We start from the raw sequence: 23,966 nt of genomic DNA on the forward strand, positions 1-23,966 counted from the left end.
TTGCTGGCACAGATAGGGAGTTGCTAATCTTGCAGCTCCCTCTCTGTGAGAACAATTGTTTCACCTGTTTCCCTTCCTTCATCTCTGCAGGCAGGGAATCAGGAAACCTCTGCTTCCAGCCAGCAAGAGCTGATTGACAGCTGGAACCAGAATGTTTGCTGTGACTTGGCAGGAACTGTCATAGTTCCCACCAAGTCACAGCAAACAGCTACGTCCCTGACATAGCAGGAGCCAACCTTGGGAGGTGGCAGTGCTCAGGGACATTATTGGCTCCTCGAGGGGGGCTGCACGGCCCCCCCTTCAATGATTGATTTATCCCCCGGGAGGTGATGGTCCCTGGGCCTGCAAGGGGGGCTGCACAGACCCCCCCCCATTAATTAATTTGTAGCCCCGGGGAGGTGGCAGTCCCTGTGGCTGCAAGGGGCCATCTGGCCCCCCTGCATGTAATTCAGCATTTGTCCTGGAGAGGTGGCGGTCTCTTGGGCTGTGGGGAAGCCCTACAGGCCCCCTGCATTATATTAATCTTTAGGCCCGCGGAGGTGGTGGTCCCCGAGGGTGTAATTTTGTTTAGCGGTTTGGGCTGTAGGCGTGTCTAAAGAACCTATAAAAAAATGAATGGGAAAAACACATTTTGGGACTCCCCCCTTTTTCTGGGGCCCTGCTTGTCGGATTCTGAAACATTCAAGACAGCAGCTGAAGTAAGTGTTGTATTCTTTTTGAAAATTTCGTTAAGATTCGTCAATCAGCCCCAAAATTATTAGCAACACAAAAACTGTTCTTCCTACAGAAACTAGGTCCTAACCATACCTACTGGCGACCCCAGTAGGTATTGTGTAGTTCTCTGTACAAATATTTCTAGTAATTATGTTTTTTAAAATAAAGAGATATTCTTAGGTCTGCTTAGAAAATGTATATATTACTTATGGTTAAATAATATATATATATATATATATATATAAATATATATATATATATATATATAGATATATATATAGATAGATATACATATATTATATATATAAATATATATATATTTTCTGTCCTTAACAAGTATACAGGTCACTGCACAGTTTTCATATATATATTTTATTTGATTAGATTAGATGCTTATGGTCCTCTATTTCATATATCTCCCACAATATGTAAATATTACCATAACTATTTTATCTATAAGTGCTTCATTATTGAAATATTGAGGAACATATCAAATAAAAAATAAAAAAAGTTATAAAATACACAAATAAATTAGCTGAAAGCACAGCAACACTTGAAAGTCTGAGTTGATAAAATACAGCTTTAAATCTCAATATGTTATCTTCCTTATACGTGTATACCCCCTCTATGTACTTATGGATCTATATATTTATTACTTTACCTCTATGTAAGAAGTAAAAAAAACTTTGACTGTCTCCAACGCACTACTCTGAGTCTCACTCTATACCTCTCTCAATATATCCTCTACCTTTACTCGCTGACTCACCCAAACCTCATTCAACTGCTATGATATCCAAAATAACCCTCTGTAGACCCTTACCTCCTCTATCCCTCCTTGGATCACCCCAAACCTAATTTTACTACTATGAACTCCCAAACCACCCTTTCTTAATTCCTCCCTCATGTATCCCTCCTTTGACTCATTCCAAACCTCATTTTATTACTGTGATGTCCCTAATACATTTCTAGAGGCTCTTCTCTCCTTTTACTTATTCCAAACCTCACCTTTCTACTCGCATCTCCTAAATAACACTTTTTAGACTTTTCCCTCTTCTATTCCTCCAATACCCTATTGAAAGTTTACAGGGAGAGGATGCGATGTAATGGCCAGAGCTGCTGACTTTTGAACTGGGAAGCCAGGTTCAGTTCTCAGCCTCAGCTCAACATCCTGTGATTCTGTGCAAATCACTTAATCTCCCTGTGCCTACCAAAAATAAATGTGTCCGTGTGTAACGTAACTGGTGCTTATGTCAATACCTTCGATCGACTTTGCGCTATATAAAACTTTAAAAAAAAAATTAAGCTAGCAGACTAGCATGTCCACCCTTAATTAACTCATATTTCCCTATCGTACCCCACCACTAATCCTTTTTCGGCTCTGAGGTAATGTGATACTTGCTGAAAAGCGCTTAGACTCCTCATCAGGGGTAGTAACTGGTATATATAAATACAATTACAATACAAAAACAAGCATTTACAATGCGAAGGGTCTCGCGTTTGCTCATGTTAGAGCTGATCGCGTTGTAAACTCTTAACCCGACTTTTCCCCTATCGGGCAAAAGTGCATTTATGTACAGAACCCGAAAAAGTGAATTCAAGTATGTAAAGCGCTCGACTTCTGCCAAGCGAGATCGCCCTCTAAATTAGAGAAAAAAAAAGTCCACGAGCCCGATGGAAAACAGCGAGCCTCGCATGTTTTCTCTACTTGGTCGCTGCGCTGGAGGAGGGCTTGCCATCGGAAAAGGCATGACATATGCGTGCCTTCGACTAATGAAAGCAAGCAGATTTTATTCGGGAAGCCCACGAACCAATAAAAAGCACTGACGTGAAGTTGACAGGGCTCCGAGCCCTTTTCTAAATACAAAAGAGTCTCCCTGCGATACGCATGCGCCAGCGCATGCAACGCAGGCTCGACCCTAATGAGAAAATGCAGGGCTAAGCGCCAGAGCACGTAAACCTGCACATAATTCTGTACCAAGATCCTAGTACTCTCACAGGACAAAATGTAGTTACGGCTTGAATGTTCTGTGGCTAAAACATCTGTTAACTCTTTTTTTCCTGGCTCCTCTTGTCACACTTTAGAAGTCAAGCCCTCTAACATCCTGTTTTCACTCTTCACTGAAACAGCTGCATTCTTACTCCGGCCCCTCACCCCACCCCTCCTCTGCACCCCGCTCTCTTTCTCCCTCGGCCCCTCTCCCCTCTCTGTCGCCTCACACTGCTACTTCTGCGCAGCTCGGAGAAAGGTAAGAAACTGAACCCTTTGAATGTAACGCGAGCATTACATGCAACGCAGTGGGGATGCATAAAAATTACAAATTTATCCTCCAGAATATAAACCAAACCCGAAGGCTCCCAAATTACTGTTGGGGGGACTTGGGGCGTAAGGGTTTTTCCTCTAAGGTCCCCACCTCTTCTCCCCAGAAGCTTTCGCTGCAGCTCCGCTCCGATTTGCGGAATGAAAAACAAGAGGCGTTTGTAACTTGTAAATGAGGTTGTGCGACGCTCAGAAATGGTGTGAGGGTAGTGCTGGAGTGTGTGGGAAGAGTCTAACTGCAACTATGTAAATAAGCTGTGTCCAAGCCAATAAGTCTGTCTTGCATTTTGAGCCCTGACTAAATCATTTCAAAAAGCCTTCAGTGAAAAAAAACACGCTTGCTTTCTAAATGCAGTGCGTCTGTCATATAACGAGTTTAATATCTGATGAGTCCGTCCACTTTTAAAATGTGAAAGTCAAGGATGTAGATATCAGAGGTGCATCCGGTGCAGTGGCACCGAAGCCCAACGGGGAGGTGGCTCCAGCATTCACTATAACAATTGCAATATATTTAGAAGGCTGCCTGCTCAGAATTTCTTGTGCGAGAACCTCCATAAGTCTGTCTCTTGTTTCTCTTTCATCAGGAAAGGATTGGGGCAGAGTCATTCTTATAGAGAGAGACATGCCCAATGCAGGCACTGAAATGAGCAGATCAGGACGCAGCTAAAGCGGAACAACCAGGCAAACGCTCAACTTCAGAAAAAAAGAATAAAACACCAAACAGCTACTGTCATGAAAAAAGAAAGTCACACACGTGTGGGCAATCCCATAGGCAGAATTATATTTTCAAAGGGGGCGTGGCTCTCAGCTATGACCAGATATTAAAGCTGTGTGCTATAAGTGCATTCTTTTCCAAATGCTTGTAGGGAAGCAGGTACAGTAAGTAAGGTCTTAAAGCACACAATGATTTTAGGTCGCTGCTGTGTGGCTTGCTAAAGACATCTTGGGGACTTTCAGAATCTTGACCTAGGAATGCATTCTGCTTATTGATTACCATTGGCCTTGTGGTCTGTAACTTGCATTTTCTGGCATTCTATTTACTGGCTTTTTTGCTTTAAGCTCGCCAGCTTCAGTTCTTCCCTCCCATTGCCTAAACCATTTTCGCTGTCTTCTTCCACAAACTCGCTTTCTGTAAACAGGGCTTTAAATATTGTTCTTTCTTGTCCCTTTGCTGTGCATTCAAAGACAGAGGTCAAATGTCAGGTTCTCTCTTCCAGGGAGCTTGGTGTTTATTTTTCTTTCTCTAACTTCAAAGTGAGAGAATGTATGTGACAATTCTGCTGAGTACCCATGTAAGACGAAAAGGGTTGTTCTTTTTTTCTTAGCACACAATAATGAGCTGTAATGATGCTTCAGAATATATCAGAATTAGTACAAATGAAGCACTTTTTTGTAATTCTGAAGTGTGGTGGAAACAAATATTTGAATATGATCAAAACACATCAATACAATCAGTGATGACATCTGCACACACTATGGTTTGTGTGCAGTAAACCCTTATTTGGGCGCAAATGTCACACCTTGCATACTCCACACTACACTACACCACTCAACTCCGCTCTATGCCCTACCACTCTATGTCACACCGTTCCATTCTATGAGACTCCACTCCACGCTTTGGTATTCCAGTCCACTCTATGCCCCTCCACTCTAAAACACTCTGGCCCAAAATATTTTACTTTTTGACGCAAATTTACCGCCGGCTAACACCATTCCAACGCGCCAGGAGGGCGCCTTATTTATGGAATGACTCTAACCAGGCAGCGCCGGCGTAGGGGAAAATGGGGGTTGTGCGTCAAAAAATGGTGCAAGTCAAGTTAGAGTAAAAAATCATGGCTCTAACCGGACTTGCGCCATTTTGTGACGCACAACCCCCATGGAAATGACTCCTGTCTTTGCTAACTTCTGTCCCCTGGGCATGGTCATTGGGCACAGTGGCATGTAGGGGAGCCCAAGTTAGGCCCCCCCTATGCCACTAAGTTAAAAAAAACAAAAAAAACTTACCTCAACATACCTGTACTTACCTGGGATGGGTCCCCCATCCATGGGTGTCCTCCAGGGGTGGCAGGGGGTGTCCCTGGGGGCAGGGAAGGGCACCTGAGGACTGCTTCCATGGTCAGAGACCATGGACATGAGCCCACAGGTCCCTTAACCCAGGCGTTAAAAAATGGGCCACAGCAGGCTGGGTGCCTTTTTTTAAGGCCCGCCCCCTCCTGTGCATCAAAATGACACAAGAGTATAAATAAGGCGCACAGGCCTTAAAGTCATTTTTTGCACGGGAACGCCTACCTTGCATGTCACTAACGCAAGGCGGTTTCCCGCATCCAGAAAATGACGCGCACGGAGGAATTTTGACGTTCGCGGGGTCGGGCGTTATAGTATAAATATGGTGCAAGGTTTGCACCGAATGTGCGTCAAAATGTTTGACGCACATTCGGTGCAAACAGAGTATAAATAGGCCCCTCTGAGTCACGCCACATCACTTAACTCTGCGCCACTCCTATCTATGCCACGCACTCCACAACATAACGTGCCACTCCATTCTATGCCCCTCCACTCCACACTACTTACGCCACTCCACTCTACCCCACTCCACTCCAATCCACTTCAATGTACCTCAATCTACCCAAGTCCACTCCACTTCACTACAATCTATCCCAATCTACTGCACTCCAGCCTACCCCAATCCTCTACACTCTACCCCATCCCACTCTAATGTACCACTCCAATTTACCCACAACACCTCAATCTACCCCACACCACTCCAATCTACCCCACACCACTTCAGTCGTCTCCACTCTAACCCAGTCTAACCCAATCTACCCCACTGTAAGCCAGTCTACCCCACTCCAACTCAGTCTACCCCACTCCAACTCATTCTACCCCAGTTCACTCCACAATGATCCAATCTACCCCATTCCACTACAATTTACCTCACTCCAATCTACCCCACTCCACCCCAATCCATTCCAATCTACCCAACTACAAACTACTCTAGTCCAGCCTACTCCGCTCCACTCAACTCATTCTAACCTAATCAATCCCACCCACTCAAATCTAATCTCCTTAACCCCAATCTACTGCACTCCACTCAAACCGACTCCACTCCAACCTACTCCAGACCAATCTATCCCAGTCCACCCCATTCCAATGTACCACAGTCCAACCCACTCCACTCCAATGTACCAGAATTCACTCCAATCTACTCCATTCCACTCTACCCCAGTACAATTTATCTCACTCTATTCCAATCTACCCCACTTCACTCCACTATATCCAACTCCTGTCCACTCTGTTCTACCCCATTCTGATCCAATCTACCAGAAACCACTCCAGTCTACTCCACTCCACCCTACTCAGTCCAGTTAACCCCACTTGTGTCCAATTTACCCCAATCCACTCCACTTCACTTCGATCTACCCCACTCCACTCCAATATACCACACTTCATTCCAATTTACACTATTCTAATCCACCCTAATCTAACTCACTTCCACTCCATTCTAGTCTACCCCACTCAATTCTACTCTCCCACACAATTTCCTAATCTGTCTCACTCCACTCCAGTCTATCCAACTCCACTCCGACCAACTGCACTCAAATCTACCTCGCTCCACTCTACCTCAATCTACCACACTCCATTCCGCTCTACCCAATATACCTCACTCCAATCTACCTCACTCCACTGTACACCAATCTGCTTCACACCATTCCACTCTACCTAATCTGCTCCACTCACTTGACGCTAGTCTACCACATGCAACTCAAACCTACCCCACTCCAGTCCACTCTCACCCACTCCACCCCAAATCACCCCACTCTAGTCTACCCTACCCCACCCCAACTACCCAGCTCCAATCTACCCCCATCCAATCCACCCACTCTAATCTACCCTGCTCCAATCTACCCCATACCACTCAATCCAACTCTGCCTCAACCTACTCCACTCCAATCTACTTCACTCAAATCCAATCTCCTCCAATCTACCTCACTCTGAACTATCCCACTCCTATCTATCTCACTTCATTCAACCCCACTCCACTCCAATCTACAGCATCATAATCCATAAAATCCATCCTACTCCATTCTAACCCAATTCATTCTACCCCACTCCACCCTAATCTACCCCACTCTACTCCATTCTATCCTACTCTTCCTCAAGCCACTTCAATCTACTCCTCTCCACTTCATTCTACCATGCTCCAATCTACCCCACTCCAATTTACCCCAATATATCTCACTCCACTATACCCTGATCTATCCCACTTCAATCTACCCCACTCCAATCTACCGTGCTTCACTCCACTCTATCCCACTCTACCCCAGTCAACCTCATCACAATCTAGCGCACATCATCTTAGTCTACCCCACACCACTTCAACCTACCCCACTGTCCCATTCTATCCCACTCCACTTTACCCAAATCTAACCCACTCCACTACAATCTAGCACAGTCCTCTCCAGTCTAACTCACTGCACCCAACTCTACCCCACTTCAATCTACCCCACCCCATTCGATCCAATCTATCTAGTCTACCCTAACCAAATCTACTCCACTCAAGCTATGCCGCTCCAGTCTATTCTACCCTATTCCACCCCACTCCAATCTATGCCATTCCATTCAAATCTACGCCACTCATCCCACTTCAGTCTACCTCACTCCAATCTACCCCACTCATCCCATTCTACCATACTCTAATCCACCCAATCTACCCCACTACACCCTAATCTACCCCACTCCTCCCCACTCTTCCACAATCTATCTCACTGCACTTCTATCTCAACTCCACTCCAATCTATCCAACTCCACTCCACTCTGCCCCACTCCAATCTAACCCACTCCACTCTACCCCAATCTACCACATTCCTCTCTACCCATTCCAATCTACCCCACTACTCCCTACCCCTGTCTACCACATTCCATTCTACTCTACACAATCTAACCTACTCCACTTCACTCCATACTACCACATCTACCCAACCCTAGCCAAATCTAACCCACTTCACCCAAACTACCCTGCTCCAATATACAGCATCCAATCTGTCCCACTCCATTCTATTCCAATCTACTCCACTCCACCCCACCCCACCCCACCCCATGCCACACTGGTGTACAACATGGCTAAACCACAATTGCATAGGCAAGCCTTGTAGACGTTGCAAGTGCTTGTTATGTAAATTTTTATTTTCATCACTGGTGTCAATCTATTTGAAGGAGTAAGTGGATTTTTGTAAGGTACATCTTAACGCACACTCAATCAACTTTTACAGTCCTACTTTAAATCCTATCAATTAGGCTGGATTTAAAGAAGAAGGGTATACATTTGTAAAGTCTGCGCACTGTCACCTTTCTGTTTTTTCTAAACTGTTCAAACTCTGTAAAATGCAAAGCTGGTAAAGTTCTTGAAAAAGTATACTAGTCTTATCTTGGGGTCCCCCTACTATACCTCTTTCCTGAGGTGGTGAATGCTCATCCTTCATACTCAACATTTTTTTGACAGAGAATGCCCAATCATCAGGAAATCATGACACCTGGAAGGGCAGAAGGGATAAACCTTTCCTCCACTGGTGTAACGTAACTTGAGGGGGCCCTCCTCCCCTTTGGCCCAGTGAGGGGCCCTCCCGCCCATGTGCTGTGTACTGTGCTGAGGGGACCCCCTGGTGCTCAGGGGCCTCCCGCACCACGGGGGCTGCAGGGGCCTTCATTACGTCACTGCTTACCTCTAGAGAAGTTAGGAAACTTCATCTGCTGAGTTTCCTAATATCCATCAACTTTGTAAGTGAAGTTTTAATTTAACTGCCACTAACTTAAAATAATTTTGTAGAGAGCTTGGATCAAATCCATCAAACATTTTGGGGAAACAGTGATGAACGGTGTGTTTTAAACATTTTAGGGTCACAACAATGGCAAGAACTGAATATAATTGAATTGTAATGTTACAGGGGAAGTTAGAAAGTTCCCACTATGAGTTTCACTGTAAGGCTGTGCCAAAAGGTGGACAGTTCATTTACATTTGTTCACAAGCACCAGTCAGAACTCCAGGGACTTGAAGCAGGCTCCCACATTGGCTCATAGATGCAGGCAGATTGTGTGAATGGTGCTGTACAAAAGGAGACCTTCTTCAGACATTGACCAGCCAGACAGGGAGGTATGGTAGAAGATAGATGAATCTGTGAGCCCAGGATGGGACCATTTGTGGCCTGTGGTCTGCCTGAGGAAATTAGTTCCATCTCCAGTTAGAGGAGCAATGGATGAGCAGGTAGCAGCACTGTCTCTAAGCACTGCATCTAGGATCCTGCTCTGTGATAATCATTCTTTCTGATGCTGCTTCCATGGGACCTTCCAATTGGATGGGTCAGATTCTTCCATTTCCAGGATTGTGGACATTCTCTTCTTTTTCATATGCAGTTGATTCCTTGCATATCATTCGTAAGATGGCATCCTCTATCTGCCAAACATTTCTTGGTTGAGCATGAACTTTTCTGATTGGTGAATATAAAAAGCTGAAAGCCTGGCATATGTACTAGAAACAGAAAATATTTACTTGTGGAGGGGTTGTTCAGGATTACTACAGGTGCAGATAAAAGTCATGCTTCATGTTATGAAATAGTTAAGAGACTGTCATGTTTGTGTTCACCTCCTTGGACTTCTCAGAAAGTATGGTGCACTTCCCAGTGCCAACAAATATATACATGGGTGATATAATTTAAGACAAGACATCAGTAGTGCTAAACAAGAGCGCATAGTAATGAATAACAATGGGTGCCAACAGCAATGTGGATCAAGTAACAATGGTTAGACCTTAATAGGGCTTCAAAGATCACTATACAAGTTGGTGATGTTTGGATCTTACATTAAGGTACCTTTTAAAAAATAAGTGCAAAATTGTGCATTAAAATAACATTGGGCCAGTACTAATGGCCAAAGCGTGATATACTATGAATTCCACTTAAAGCCTCCATTACCATTACTCTAAACTTATCGAACTCTCATTTTGCTCCTATAGGCTGTCTTTTACTTTCATCTTCTCTCCTCATCTCCTAATGTCTGCTACCACTGTCTCTCTCACCCTTTCTCCACTACTCCTTACTGTTTGCCACTGCATCTGTCTTTCCCTTCATGTCTCTCCTGTTAGGTGTAGCATTCTACCTCATCGTTCATTTGCCAACCATGCCACATCAGTTTAGACCTAGCCATATGGAATTCAGCTTTGATGCTGCTCCAGTAGGAACTGTTCAGTCTGAACTGCCAGACCGGGTCCTCCCTAAACCCAGAGTGATTTCCATTGGTTAGACTTATTGAAAGCATTCCTTTCATCATCTTACATGTGTTTCATGTAACACCCTAAAGGGCAAGAGTATATCCACATGTGGGTCCTGCGCTTTCTATGCCACTAGAACCACCTACAACTTACTGACGAGTACCAATTAGGGCAAAACTGATCTTGGGTTGCTTGTGTTCATTCGTGTTGGACTGTTCCTATTGGAGCAGGGTCAAGACTGATTCGCATATGGCTGTGTCCAAACTGATATGACCTGGTGGGCAAAAGAAGGTTGGGTTGGAAGGCTACCCTGAGCGATTGCCAATGGTTAGACATATTGCAAGCACTGTTCCCATCACATTCTGTGTGTTATATGTAAAAGATAATGGACCACTTTGACCATCATCTGAATCTGGGATTTGAAAGATAGCCTCTCATCAAAAATTATTCACAGGTTTTGGAATGTTTTGGGTCTGGCATAAGGATGATCCATTGAAATCGTTTAACTCAGGAGTCATTTTTATAAGTTTGAGCACAGAAACCTGACTTCCATTTTTCACTGCTTAAACAGTTTTCATCCAGGAATCAACTGGTGGTAGACAGTTCTCCAGCTGGGTTGACTCATCCGAATCCCCATCTATGTCCAGGAAAATATGGGTATCATCAATATACATCTGACACTACAGAACATAAAACAAGCTTCCCAATAAAATGAGAGCAGAGGACCATGCAGTGATTGAAAGGATAGTTAGAAAATACTGAGCCCTGAAAAACTATCTGAGCTGGCGGCATGATGGAAGATGTGAGAAGGCCCAAATGAACTTGTGGAACCCTACTTGTTAAAAAAGATGACAACTAGCTGAATTAAACCTGCTCATCCTTGCATGCAAAAAAAGATGTAGACTGCCTCTATCGAACTAGCAGACCCCTACATGTTAAAAAAGACAAGATTTGGCCCAACTGAACCTGCAGACTCCTATATGCTAAAAAAGATGTAACCTGGTCCAGGTGAACCTGCAGACCTCTCTATGCTAAACAAGCTTTGGCAAAGTCAGTGGGTCTCACTTACAGAAGGTATTAGCTTTGTCGATATTTTAGCAATGTTGGACAGCTGCAGTCTTCTAATTAGAATCTCATAGATAGAATGCCCGCTACATCTGTGGGGTTCAAGGATGAAAGTTCAGTATTCCATGCTACTTAAAGTGCACATTAATGTTTTTGAAGTGGGTATTATGATTGTGTCTGTCATTAATGCCTTACTGCGAATACGTTGTTACAAAAAAGAACTAACAAATGTGGCAACCCTGATTCCAGTTATGCCGGCCAGTTTCAAGTTTACCTGTGGTAGCAAGCTTGAAAAAGACTGAAGAGCAAAGAAACTGCTAATTCACATGGACAATGATTCCTTTTACTGATTTTCAATCAGGTGTTTGCCCAAGGAAAAGCTCAGAGATAACTGTTATGGCCACCAGTGAAATCTGTTAGGTCTGTGGGATAGAGGCAGAGTTATGGAGATCCATCATTTAGCGGCAGCATTTGACACTGTAGACCACTGGCTACAGATAGTCAAACCAAGAATTTCTCTCATTTCTTCAGCAACAAAATCAATGCCATTTAAAGAAACTTCAACCCAGATTAAGACCCAACAGACCTTGCCAGATGCCTCCTGATTTTATCCACAGAACTAACCACATGACCTGTCATCACTTGAGAGAAACTGCCCCTACCATGAAGTCCATAAATCTCAGTGGTCCCATCAGACTCCAGCCTCCACCATGCCTGCTACAAAGGACTGCAGCTCATCAGTGCCATGCTCACACCCATTCTGAATGCCTCTAATTTTTCTGCAACCTTCCCAGATGCATAGAAACGTACAACTCTTCTCACATTGCTAAGGAAACCCTCTATGGACACTTAAACACTTGCCAACCACAGATGGATTTTCCTAACCACAGATGGATTTTCCTACAACCATTCCCAGCTAAGGTCTTAGACAAAATCATCAACATAAACCTCACTGAAAATTTCAACGACCACCAACTCCTCAACACCACTCAATCTGGTTTCAGACCCAGCCACAGCACGGAAAAAGCCTTTAATGTAGCCATGAATGACAACAACATGGCCCAGGACAGAGGAAACACAGTGGACCTCATCCTCCTCGACCTCACCATAGCATTTGACACAGTTGCCCACCTTATCCACATCCAACACCTATCCAACATCGGAATCCAAGGACATGCAGTCCGATGGATCTGCTCCCTTATGACTGGATGGACTCAGTCAGTCAGCCTGGCACCATACATCTCGGACACCTATGACCTCATCTGCAGATTTCCACGAGGATCTTTCCTGAGCCCAACCCTTTTTAATGTATACATGATCCCTTTAGTCAGCAGCTTCAGCTCTCACACCATCAACCTCCTCACCTACAAGAAAAACACACAACTCATTCTCTCCCTCATGGACAAGACCCCTGGTACCCCGATCAAGTTCAATGCCAGCATGACTGAAATCGCCCACTGGATGAAGACCAACTCTCTAAAGCTGACCACGGACAAGACCGAAATTGAGATCTTTGCAAAGAGCACATCACTACACCTGCTGGCCAACAGAGGCAGGATGAACTCCCACACCTTCCTTCCACACCGAAATCCCGGGATCATCACCGGCAACCAACTCAACATGACCTCCCAAGTCAATGCTATTACCGCCTCATACTTCCATACCCAGAAGATGCTGAGAAAGATTTTCAAAGGGCTCGCAATAAGTACCCGGAAAACAATCACACACGCCCTGGTCACAAGCAAGCTAGACTATGAGAACTATGCAGAGAATTCACCTGCCAGAATCACTCTCAACCTCCTGCGCAACACTCACATCACACTACACGTGAAGGAGCTCCACTGGCTCCCCATTCAGAAACAAGCACAATTCAAACTCCTTATCCACACTTTCAAAGCACTACATAACACTGATCCAGCACACCTCAACAATTGTAGCTCCTTTCATAAATCTTCTAGACACCTCTGCTCCCTGTACTCCTTCTTGCACAAATCCCACTCATACTGAAAACAGTCACGGCTCTCTGCACAGTAAAGGGGTAGGGTGACATGCGGGTGGGACATAAAAACATTTAATTTTACAAAAAAAACAACTTACCTGCTCCACTGCTGTGCTGCTCCTCTTTTCTGGTCACTGCAGGCAGGCACAGGCTCCCAGCCTGCCCTGGGGCCAAACCTAATGCTGCATGAAAGTAGCCTTAGGATTGGCAGAAGTGCCCAGCCAGGGTGCTCCCAGGCAGACTGGGAGGCGGTGCCTGCTCTCTCCAGCCCGGCAACATAGTGCCGGGTTGGTGAGAGCACAGTGCGCATGTGTGTTTGGCCAGCCCGAGACGCACTACTCCTGTCATCCCCCATGGGCACGCCTCTTTAACAATGAAAATGGGCACTGTTAAAGGGTTGCAGCAGCTGCTGCTCGCACGGGGCGACACTCCTCCGCCACTTTTAGTTTCTGTCAGCCGCACCTTGTTGGAGGCTGTTAAAGTCAAGAATGAGGACCTGGGGTTGCAATCCCGGCACAATAACCTCCACATATTTGGTGTCCCGAATCAACAAATATTGACCAAATGGAATCCTTTGTGGAACACATGCTGTTTTCCTTGTTTGGGGAACCGCTGTCACTGGTTTTCATTGTCGAACATGCACATCATGCATTGGGCCCAGGCCCTCCGCCTGATGCACCAGTGAGACTCATTATCACTCGAATTCTTAAATATAGAGACAGAGGCACCATTCTGCATCTGGCCAGGGAATGCGAAACTATCCACCACTAGCGACACAAGGTCTCCTTTTACCCTGATTTCACCATCATTGTGCAGGCTTCCCGCCGGAAATTCCTCCCCATAAAATGTCTAGACGTCTGCAGTTGCATACTTGTTTCTCTACCCTGCCAAGCTGAGTATTCAAATCAAAGGGAGACAGCATTACTTCACTGACCCCAAGGCTGCAATGATGTTTTCTTGGAAGCTGGCACTTGCTGGACCACCTGCACTGCCGCTTCTGTGTTTGCTGCAGATGGCTGCCTCAGTGACAATGACCCACTGATTCTGTGCCGCTGCTGCGAGCTCCTAAATCCCCCTGCCTCACAGGGGGGGGCGGTTCCCATTGCTTTGGATATATACTATCCTGCATAAAGATATGAGCTCACTCCTTATGATTGTTGCCTGATTTGGGCATGTGTTGTTGATATTTTTTCATCATGTGTGTCCTTCTTCCTGTACCGACCCCTACTGGGGTATTGTTTTACCTTACTCGGCCACCCAGTCTGTGTCTTACTGAGGTGTTCACCTGGTTCTCTGATGCTTTGAGGGATGATTCCCATGTTACTTCACTGTTTTGGGGTATTTGGGTGGGTTGGGGAGGGGATGAGGGCCTTTCAACCAGTTATGTGGGTTGAAGTGAGTGGGGCATGTTATTTGTTTTTCTAGTTTCTGTTTTCAATCTACATGCCTCATGATTTGCTCTGGTGACCACTTCAGTTACGGTCAGGCACACTTGTTATATACCCTTCACAGCAGCAGCACTGTTTTCCTCTTTTGTTTTTCCTTGGTAGCAGATGGCTTCCATTAGATGCTTAACCAGGAATGTGTCCGCAGGTACCATGATAGGCGACCTTAACAGACATCATATAGTTAACTGCTTCCTCCAAGAACTCCACTTATCTCCGGCGACCACCCTCTGCCTACGGATGGGGTGGTCCACTGAAACCGATACTTCTCTTTACTCTAATTATGCTTGTGGCACTGCTATCTTACTTAATAGGGGGATCCGATGGCTCATTCTCCGAACCTTCTGCGATAAAAGTCTTTATAGTACATGGTGAGCTTCACAATTTAACGGTGACCTTGGCCTTGATCTTTGTCCCAACAAAACTGCCTGGAACTTTTTGCAGAGGTTTGACGCTAAATCATCATGATGAGCCCTGGCACTATACTCTGGAGGAGGGGAATTTTAATGGTATTCTGGACCCCTGTATCGACAGATACAGTGACACTAGACAGTTTCACTCGGCTGCAGGTGCTCAGCTGCATATAGTAATCCATGATAACTCTCTTCACAACATCTGACGCTTGCAACACATTGACTGCACAGAGGGTCTCTCCATCACTTCTACCCGTAACACCTGGTCCTGCATTGATTACAGGTTGATTACCCAGGGTGGTGTTACAGGGACCACTAATGTTGTTCATCTTTCTTGAACTGTCTGTCTCTACTCATGCACCAATACTGCTGGAGCATGCCCTCCCTTATGCCCTGCCTAGGTTCTTCACCTGCCAACTGGGTCCCAATGCCCTTCGAGATGCAGTCTTACGGGACAAAATCAGAATAGAGATCGTTGAGTTCTTTGCTCATAATGAAGGTTCAGTCACCTGTAAGTCTGTCCTATAGAAGGCTTTCACAGTAGTTATTTGGGGAGTTTGCATTGTGAAGCAGTTTGACACACTAGAAGCAATTTTCATATAAACAGTCGCTCTCGAAGCTGACATACGCACCTTAGAGCTTGACATTTCTGTCCCTAATAATGTGTGGGTGTAGGAGGCTGGCCTGGCTTGTAGTGGGTACCAAGGGGTACTTACACTCTGTGCCAGGTCCAGTTATCCCTTATTAGTGTAGAAGAGGTGTTTCTAGCAGCTTAGGCTGATAGAAGGTAGCTATAGCAGAGCAGCTTAGGCTGAACTAGGAGACATGCAAAGCTCCTACTATACCACTGGTGTCATATGCACAATATCATAAGAAAACACAATACACAAATATACAAAAAATAAAGGTACTTTATTTTTATGACAATATGCCAAAAGTATCTCAGTGAGTACCCTCAGTATGGGGATGCCAAGTATACACAAGATATATGTACACAATATAAAAAATATGCAGTAATAGCAAAAGGAAGTAATGCAAGCAATGTAAAGTTACAGTAGATTGCAATAGGAGCACATAGGTATAGGGGCAACACAAACCATATACTCCAAAAGTGGAATGCGAACCACGAATGGACCCCAAACCTATGTGAGCTTGTAGAGGGTCGCTGGGACTGTAAGAAAACAGTGAGGGTTAGAAAAATAGCCCACCCAAGACCTTGAAAAGTAGGTGTAAAGTGCACCTATATTCCCTAGAGAGCACAGAAGTCGTGATAGGGGAATTCTGCAAAGAAGACCAACACCAGCAATGCAACCAAAGTGGATTTCCGGACCTGAGTACCTGTGAAACAAGGGGACCAAGTCCAAGAGTCGCGACAATGTCGAGAGAGGGCAGATGCCCAGGAAATGCCAGCTGAGGGTACAAAGAAGCTGCCACCGGATGGTAGAAGCTGTGGATTCTGCAAGAACGAAGAGGACTAGGAACTTCCCCTTTGGAGGATGGATGTCCCACGTCGTGAAGAAGCTTGCAGAGGTGTTCCCACGCAGAAAGACTGCAAACAAGCCTTGCTAGCTGCAAGGGTCGCAGTTAGGGTTTTTGGATGCTACTGTGGCCCAGAAGGGACCAGGATGTCGCCACTTGGGTGAGGAGACAGAGGGGGTGCCCAGCAGTCAGGGAGCCCTCACAGAAGCAGGCAGCACCCTCAGAAGTACTGGAACAGGCACTTAGAAGAGGAGTGAACCGGAGTCCACGCGAAGTCACAAAAGGGAGTCCCACGACGCCGGAGGACAACTCAGAAGGTTGTGCACTGCAGGTTAGAGTGTCGGGGACCCAGGCTTGGCTGTGCACAAAGGAAATCCTGGAAGAGTGCACAGGAGCCGGAGCAGCTGCAAATCACGCGGTACCCAGCAATGCAGTCTAGCGTGGGGAGGCAAGGACTTACCTCCACCAAACTTGGACTGAAGAATCACTGGACTGTGGGAGTCACTTGGACAGAGTTGCTGAGTTCCAGGGACCACGCTCGTCGTGCTGAGAGGGGACTCAGAGGACCTTTGATGCAGTCTTTTGTTGCCTGCGGTTGCAGGGGGAGGATTCCCTCGTCCCACGGGAGATTTCTTCAGAGCTCCTGGTGCAGAGAGGAGGCAGGCTACCCCCAGAGCATGCACCACCAGGAAACAGGCGAGAAAGCCGGCAGGATGAAGCGATACAAGGTTGCAGTAGTCGTCTTTGTTACTTTGTTGCGGTTTTGCAGGCGTCCTGAGCAGTCAGCGGTCGATCCTTTGGCAGAAGGTGAAGAGAGAAGTGCAGAGGAACTCTGGTGAGCTCTTGCATTCGGTATCTGAAGAATTCCCCAAAGCAGAGACCCTAAATAGCCAGGAAAGAAGGTTTGGCTACCTAGGAAGGAGGATAGGCTAGTAACACAGGTAAGAGCCTATCAAAAAGAGTCTCTGATGACACCTGCTGGCACTGGCCACTCAGAGCAGTCCAGTGTGCCAGCACACCTCTGAATCCAAGATGGCAGAGGTCTGGGGCACGCTGGAGGAGCTCTGGGCACCTCCCCTGAGAGGTGCAGGTCAGGGGAATGGTCACTCCCCTTTCCTTTGTCCAGTTTCGCGCCAGAGCAGGGCTGGGGGATCCCTGAACCGGTGTAGACTGGCGTATGCAGAGATGGGCACCATCTGTGCCCATCAAAGCCTTTCCAGAGGCCGGGGGAGGCTACTCCTCCCCAGCCCTGACACCTTTTTCCAAAGGGAGAGGGTGTAACACCCTCTCTCTGAGGAAGTCCTTTGTTCTGCCTTCCTGGGCCAGGCCTGGCTGGACCCCAAGAGGGCAGAAACCTGTCTGAGGGGTTGGCAGCAGCAGCAGCTGCAGTGAAACCCCAGGAAAGGTAGTTTGGCAGTACCCGGGTCTGGGCTAGAGACTCGGGGGATCATGGAATTGTCACCCCAATGCCAGAATGGCATTGGGGTGACAATTCCATGATCTTAGACATGTTACATGGCCATGTTCGGAGTTACCATTGTGACGCCATACATACGTAGTGACCTATGTATAGTGCATGCGTGAAATGGTGTCCCCGCACTCACAAAGTCCGGGAAATTTGCCCTGAACGATGTGGGGGCACCTTGGCTAGTGCCAGGGTGCCCACACACTAAGTAACTTTGCACCCAACCTTCACCAGGTGAAGGTTAGACATATAGGTGACTTATAAGTTACTTAAGTACAGTGGTAAATGGCTGTGAAATAACGTGGGCGTTATTTCACTCAGGCTGCACTGGCAGGCCTGTGTAAGAATTGTCAAATCTCCCTATAGGTGGCAAAAGAAATGCTGCAGCCCATGGGGATCTCCTGGAACCCCAATACCCTGGGTACCTCAGTACCATATACTAGGGAATTATATGGGTGTACCAGTATGCGAATATGAATTGGTGAAATTGGTCACTAGCCTGTTAGTGACAATTTGTAAAGAGAGAGCATAACCACTGAGGTTCTGGTTAGCAGAGCCTCAGTGAGACAGTTAGGCATCACACAGGGAACACATACATATAGGCCACAAACTTATGAGCACTGGGGTCCTGGCTAGCAGGGTCCCAGTGACACATAACAAACATACTGAAAACATAGGGTCTTCACTATGAGCACTGGGCCCTGGTTAGCAGGATCCCAGTGAGACAGTGAAAACACCCTGACATATACTCACAAACAGGCCAAAAGTGGGGGTAACAAGGCTAGAAATAGGCTACTTTTTCACAGTGGGTGCTTACAGCACTCAGAGAGAAGGTTGCAGACTATGAGAAGAAGGTGACTTGGGAAGCCCACGGAAGTATACAGTGACGAGGAGGAGGTATGGAGAGGGTAATCGATCTTGTAGGATGCTTGTTGACCTGATCCATAAGCCAAGGACAGGTGATCAGCCTGTTGTTCATACGCAGCCTGACGAATTTATGCAGGTTATGAGATCTTTTCGTCCAACCTCTGCTCTACTACCATGCCTCCGGAGAACAAGGCACTTTTTTTGTAAATATTCCAACTTCTCAGGTTAGATAATGCCCATAAAGTGTACCTTGATGTCTTCCTCTTAGTTAAGGAAATAATTCCAGTAATTCAGAGCATGCCTGGCAATAAGATGCTGGAACTGGATGGATTAACCAAATTTTTATTTTTTTTTGCAAAGAATACACTTCCCTCCTAGCTCCTCATCTGTTAGCAATGTACGATGACTCCCTGTCCTAGGGCATTCTGCTTCCCTTCCTATCTGAGGCAGTCATTGTCACAGTCCTGAAGCCTAAAAAGCCTGCCATCCATTGCATTTTATATAGACCTTTGTCTATGATCAATGTTGATAACAAAATCTTTGCGAAATTGGTAGCCAATCGCCTCCTGCCCCTTCTGCCTGATATTGTTCGGCCGGACCAATCAGGGTTTGTCTGGGGGCACTTAACCGTTCACAACCCCCTTATGATGTTTGCCCTTATGCACACCTTAGATCCTCAATTGGAGGTGGCTGCAGTCCTTCTTGATGCCAAAAAAGGCATCTAACTCCTTGGAGTGGCCAAACCTATTCCTCCTACCACACCTCAGTTTCAATTCTCAATTTTTGCACTTGATTGGCCTTCTTTACACCTCTCACATGGTGCGATTACGCCTTAACAGTACCATTTCTGCCCCATTTGCAGTGACTAGGGCACTATAAAAGGATGCCCGCCGTCTCCCATTCTATTTGCAATAGCGATAGAGCCTTGCCTCCTCGGCTGAGTCAACTTCATGCTGGACAGAGTCTCAATTCCATGGCGTAGGTAGTACTGGTGGGGATTCAGGTAGATAACATTACTTTATATGTCCACGATCCATGAGAAAATCTCGTCCCCCATCATCCACCAATAATCTGTCCCCATCATTTGGGAAGTCATAAAGTTCGGTGGATTCTCTGGCATCCTAACCTATTGGCCCAATTCCTTCCAATTCCTTCTTATTCCCCCTTCCAGCAGTTACAGAGCAGTTTAAGGCAGAATTTACATTATAGCGGGCGAAGGAACTGATTTGTTACCTGCGCATATAGCTAAGGAGAGATGCAGATGAGTAATAGAAAACAAACTACAGGTGTGCTATGACCTGGCTTTAGGAGTGCCTACTAATGTGGTCCAGATTGCCATTGTCCATAGCCGGTAGGATAGCCATTGCCAAAATGGTTATGCCCCCTAAGTTCCTTTACATTTTCATCAATATACCGATCTCTCTCACCCAATCCTTCCTGAAGCAGCTTCACTACAATCTAGTGGCCCTGGCATGGGTGGGTAAGCAGCTGCAAGTGGTCTGGGAGACTTTAACACTGCCATTCCAGCATGCATTGCTAATGTAAATGCACACAAGCTCAATTTATACACTTCTCCATTTCAGTCACACACAGCTGTAGTGTCTGATCAAGCTGCTCCATGCCCCCCTGCTACCGACCTTTATCAGACATACAGATCACCTCGCACTGAGATCGACACAGTGACATGAGCTAGGTGGGCATGAGATGGCCTGTGGAAGCATGCCGGTCTCCCCTGCAACCAGGGTACCATTAACTAAGTATCATCTGCTCCCTGTGATGGTGGATGAGGGCACATGAAGGAGAGCCTGCTACTTGGGGCTGCATACATTTGGTGGCCTTTACCTGGCTGAGGATTTTTGTCCAGTATTTTGGGGATGCAAGCCTGCACTAAATTCTCTCAGTGCCCCTCCTATGCTTCATATCTTCGAACATTTGGGGCCATATTTATACTTTTTGGTGCAGTTGTGCGTCAAAAATGTTAACGCCGGCTAACGCCATTCCAAAGCGCCATGCGGGCGCCTTATTTATGGAATGACGTTAGCCGGCGGAGCTGACTGGTGTGCGTCAAAAAAAATGACCCACACCAGGCAGCGCCGGCATAGGGGAAAATGGAGCCTGGGCGTAAAAAAATGGGGCAAGTCGGTCTGAGGCAAAAAATCTGCCTCAACCCGATTTGCGCCATTTTTTTTTACTCCCACCCTCCAGTGACATGACTCCTGTCTTAGCAAAGACAGGAGTCATGCCGCCTTGCCCAATGGCCATGCCCAGGGGACTTATGTCCCCTGGGCATGGTCATTGGGCATAGTGGCATGTAGGGGGGCACAAATCAGGCCCCCCTATGCCACAAAAAAAAAAAAAAACAATATACTTACCTGAACTTCCCTTAAGTTCCCTGGGATGGGTCCCTCCATCCTTGGGCGTCCTCCTGGGGTGGGCAAGGGTGGCAGGGGGTGTCCCTGGGGGCATGGTAGGGCACCTCTGGGCTCCTTCCGAGCCCACAGGTCCCTTAACGCCTGCCCTGACCAGGCGTTAAAAAATGACGCAAAAGCGGCTGGACGTCATTTTTTTTTACCCGCCCACTCCCGTGCGTCATTTTTGCACGGGAGTTTAAATAAGGCGCACATGCCTTGGAGTCATTTTTTAGACTGGAACACCTACCTTGCATATCATTAACGCAAGGTAGGTGTCCACGCAAAAAAATGACGCAAACTCCAAGATCTTTGGCGCTAGACGGGTCTAACGCCAAAGTATAAATATGGAGTTAGCTTTGCGTCGGATTTGCGTAAAAAAAACCGACGCAATTCCGGCGCAAACAGAGTATAAATATGCCCCTTGATATCTAATCCTTCCCCCAGGAAGCTTATTACTTGTTTGTACAAGTGAATGCAAGTGAAGGCCCCTGTACAAGTCCCTGGGGCTTGGGCTGTATGGGAGCTGGATACTACGACGCTTATTACGGAGGCACAGTGCTCATAATCCAGTGATCGCTTACCCAACTATAGTCTACGACTTCTCCACTTTAAATTCCTCCACAAACTATATCACATCCCTGCTCAACTCTATCAGCTGGGGCTCATGGATGATGGCCACTGCTTGAAGTATGCTGCTCTGATAGCTACATTTCTCCCTCTGGCTTCAGAATGTCCAGCTGCTGCGTGCTTCTGGGCTGTAATCTTCTGAAAAGTGGCCCAGATTACTGGTCATCTCCATCAGCGGGTGCCACAGGTTGCTCTGTTGGGATATGTGAAGGATGTCTCTCCTGAATTGCGAAGACTCACCGCTATTTTACTCCTTTTGGCCAAATGAAGGATGGTGATTCACTGGGGATGGCCACCCACGCCCCAGGTTAAAAACTGGTTATGAGATGTTGCATACTGCCAGGAACAACAGGAAAAACCAGACCCAAGGACATTTGGAGGCCACTGGCTGGGCATTTACGGCTGAGGGATGTGGATGAGGCCTTAGAACCTATGAACGACCAGCAGCTCCTGGACCATACCTCTCTTCCGAGAGTGCTGCCTGTTGGGCCCCACTCGGGATTGGAGGATACTCCCTCCTGGTAAACTCCTCCACTATTAGGACTTTCATAGTTGCTGCTTTTGATGCATTGTTTATCATTATTCCTCTTTGAACTTCCCCACTGTTTTATCATTGCTATACCAAGATGCTATTAGGTTTGCAAGGCATGTACTTACTCTTCGCCCCTTCTCCCATTCCTATGTAATTTCTCTTCATGTCTTTTCTTTAAATGCAAATAAAAACAAAATATAAAAAAAATACTATGGGAATCTCTGACTGTTGCAGATTTCCAGGATACGTTGTGAAGCCCTTTCTGAATTCCTCGTTAGTTGTTAATTTATTTCAAACATAGGTGGGAATATACTGTAATACAATTCCGACTAATATATGTAAATTGGGTTGAAAGTAATTTGCTTTTCCACATGACTGGGATCGCTTGGCATTCTGAGTTGCAAATGGACAAGATCTCCCTTATAGAAGGATGAGGTCACTCAGAAGTGTTGCCATTTCGATTCGCCTGTGCTAGTGGGCAAGGATCTCCACACAGGCATGTGCTGACTAGGGGAATTTCATGCAACAAGTTTGGGAATCCGTGGTGAAGCAAACAAAGAAAATCTCCAGGCAGGGGAGCACTCCTTCATGCAGTTAGGGCCTAATGCAAACTCACCTGCACGTTGACGCAGGTTTTCAGGGTTGACCCTTTAGCTATGGGAGCTAACCGTTTAGGGGCATTTGAGGAGAAGAAGAACACTGTGGGGGTTGATGTCTTTTGCCGCCTGCCTATGGATTTTTAAACTGGGACAACTACAATCCTTTCCACACGACTCTCAGGGCAATGTGAGTGAGCAGCTAAAGGCTTTCCAGTGAGGTAGTGTGGGGGTAAAACCTCAGAACACAAACAGTCAAACCAGAGACACAAAGGCACTTTTATTCGTAAAAAGAGAAGAACGTTAGTCATGTACCAAAACCTAATGCTACACAGAGGGAATGTTAATCAGCTACAATGTTTTAAGACTGATGCCTTCGGGTTCTAAGCATACAGACATATTCAGGAGGAAATCTAGCATTCATGTGAGCTAACTGTAATATGATACAGCGAGCATCCCTGATTCTGGGCATATAAACTTCTCTGTATTTGTCTAAACTCCGCAGTTCTTTAGGGAGATTCAGTCCCTCTGGATTGAATAACTGGCTGGAGTCTTAGAAAAGTGAGTCGCAGTCAATATTCGAGTTCATGTGACTCATATTACCTGGTAGATTGGGCACCCGATAGGAAGCACACAGAGTTGATGAGTTAATGACTAGCGAACAGGCATGCTCCTAATAGTGTGGGCTGGCAGCTCTGCCTCCTCAGACTATTACTGTTGGTGCTTGGGTATGGTGGCTATGAGCAGGAACAGTGCAAGCCTGGTCGCAACCCCA

At 46.2% G+C, this 23,966-nt stretch overlaps 1 protein-coding gene across 1 annotated transcript in view; it reads left to right on the plus strand.

The window, feature by feature from the left end:
- The first annotated feature begins 2,877 nt into the window (after positions 1-2,877).
- Positions 2,878-23,966, plus strand: part of LOC138293491 (voltage-gated potassium channel KCNC3-like) — a 108,923-nt gene continuing 87,834 nt past the window's right edge. The window contains exon 1 of the mRNA XM_069232730.1: positions 2,878-2,960. The gene's annotated coding sequence lies outside the window, so the exon portion shown is untranslated. The remainder of the gene's footprint in view (positions 2,961-23,966) is intronic.

Source organism: Pleurodeles waltl, chromosome 4_2, assembly GCF_031143425.1.
Source record: "Pleurodeles waltl isolate 20211129_DDA chromosome 4_2, aPleWal1.hap1.20221129, whole genome shotgun sequence".
NCBI lineage: Eukaryota > Metazoa > Chordata > Amphibia > Caudata > Salamandridae > Pleurodeles > Pleurodeles waltl.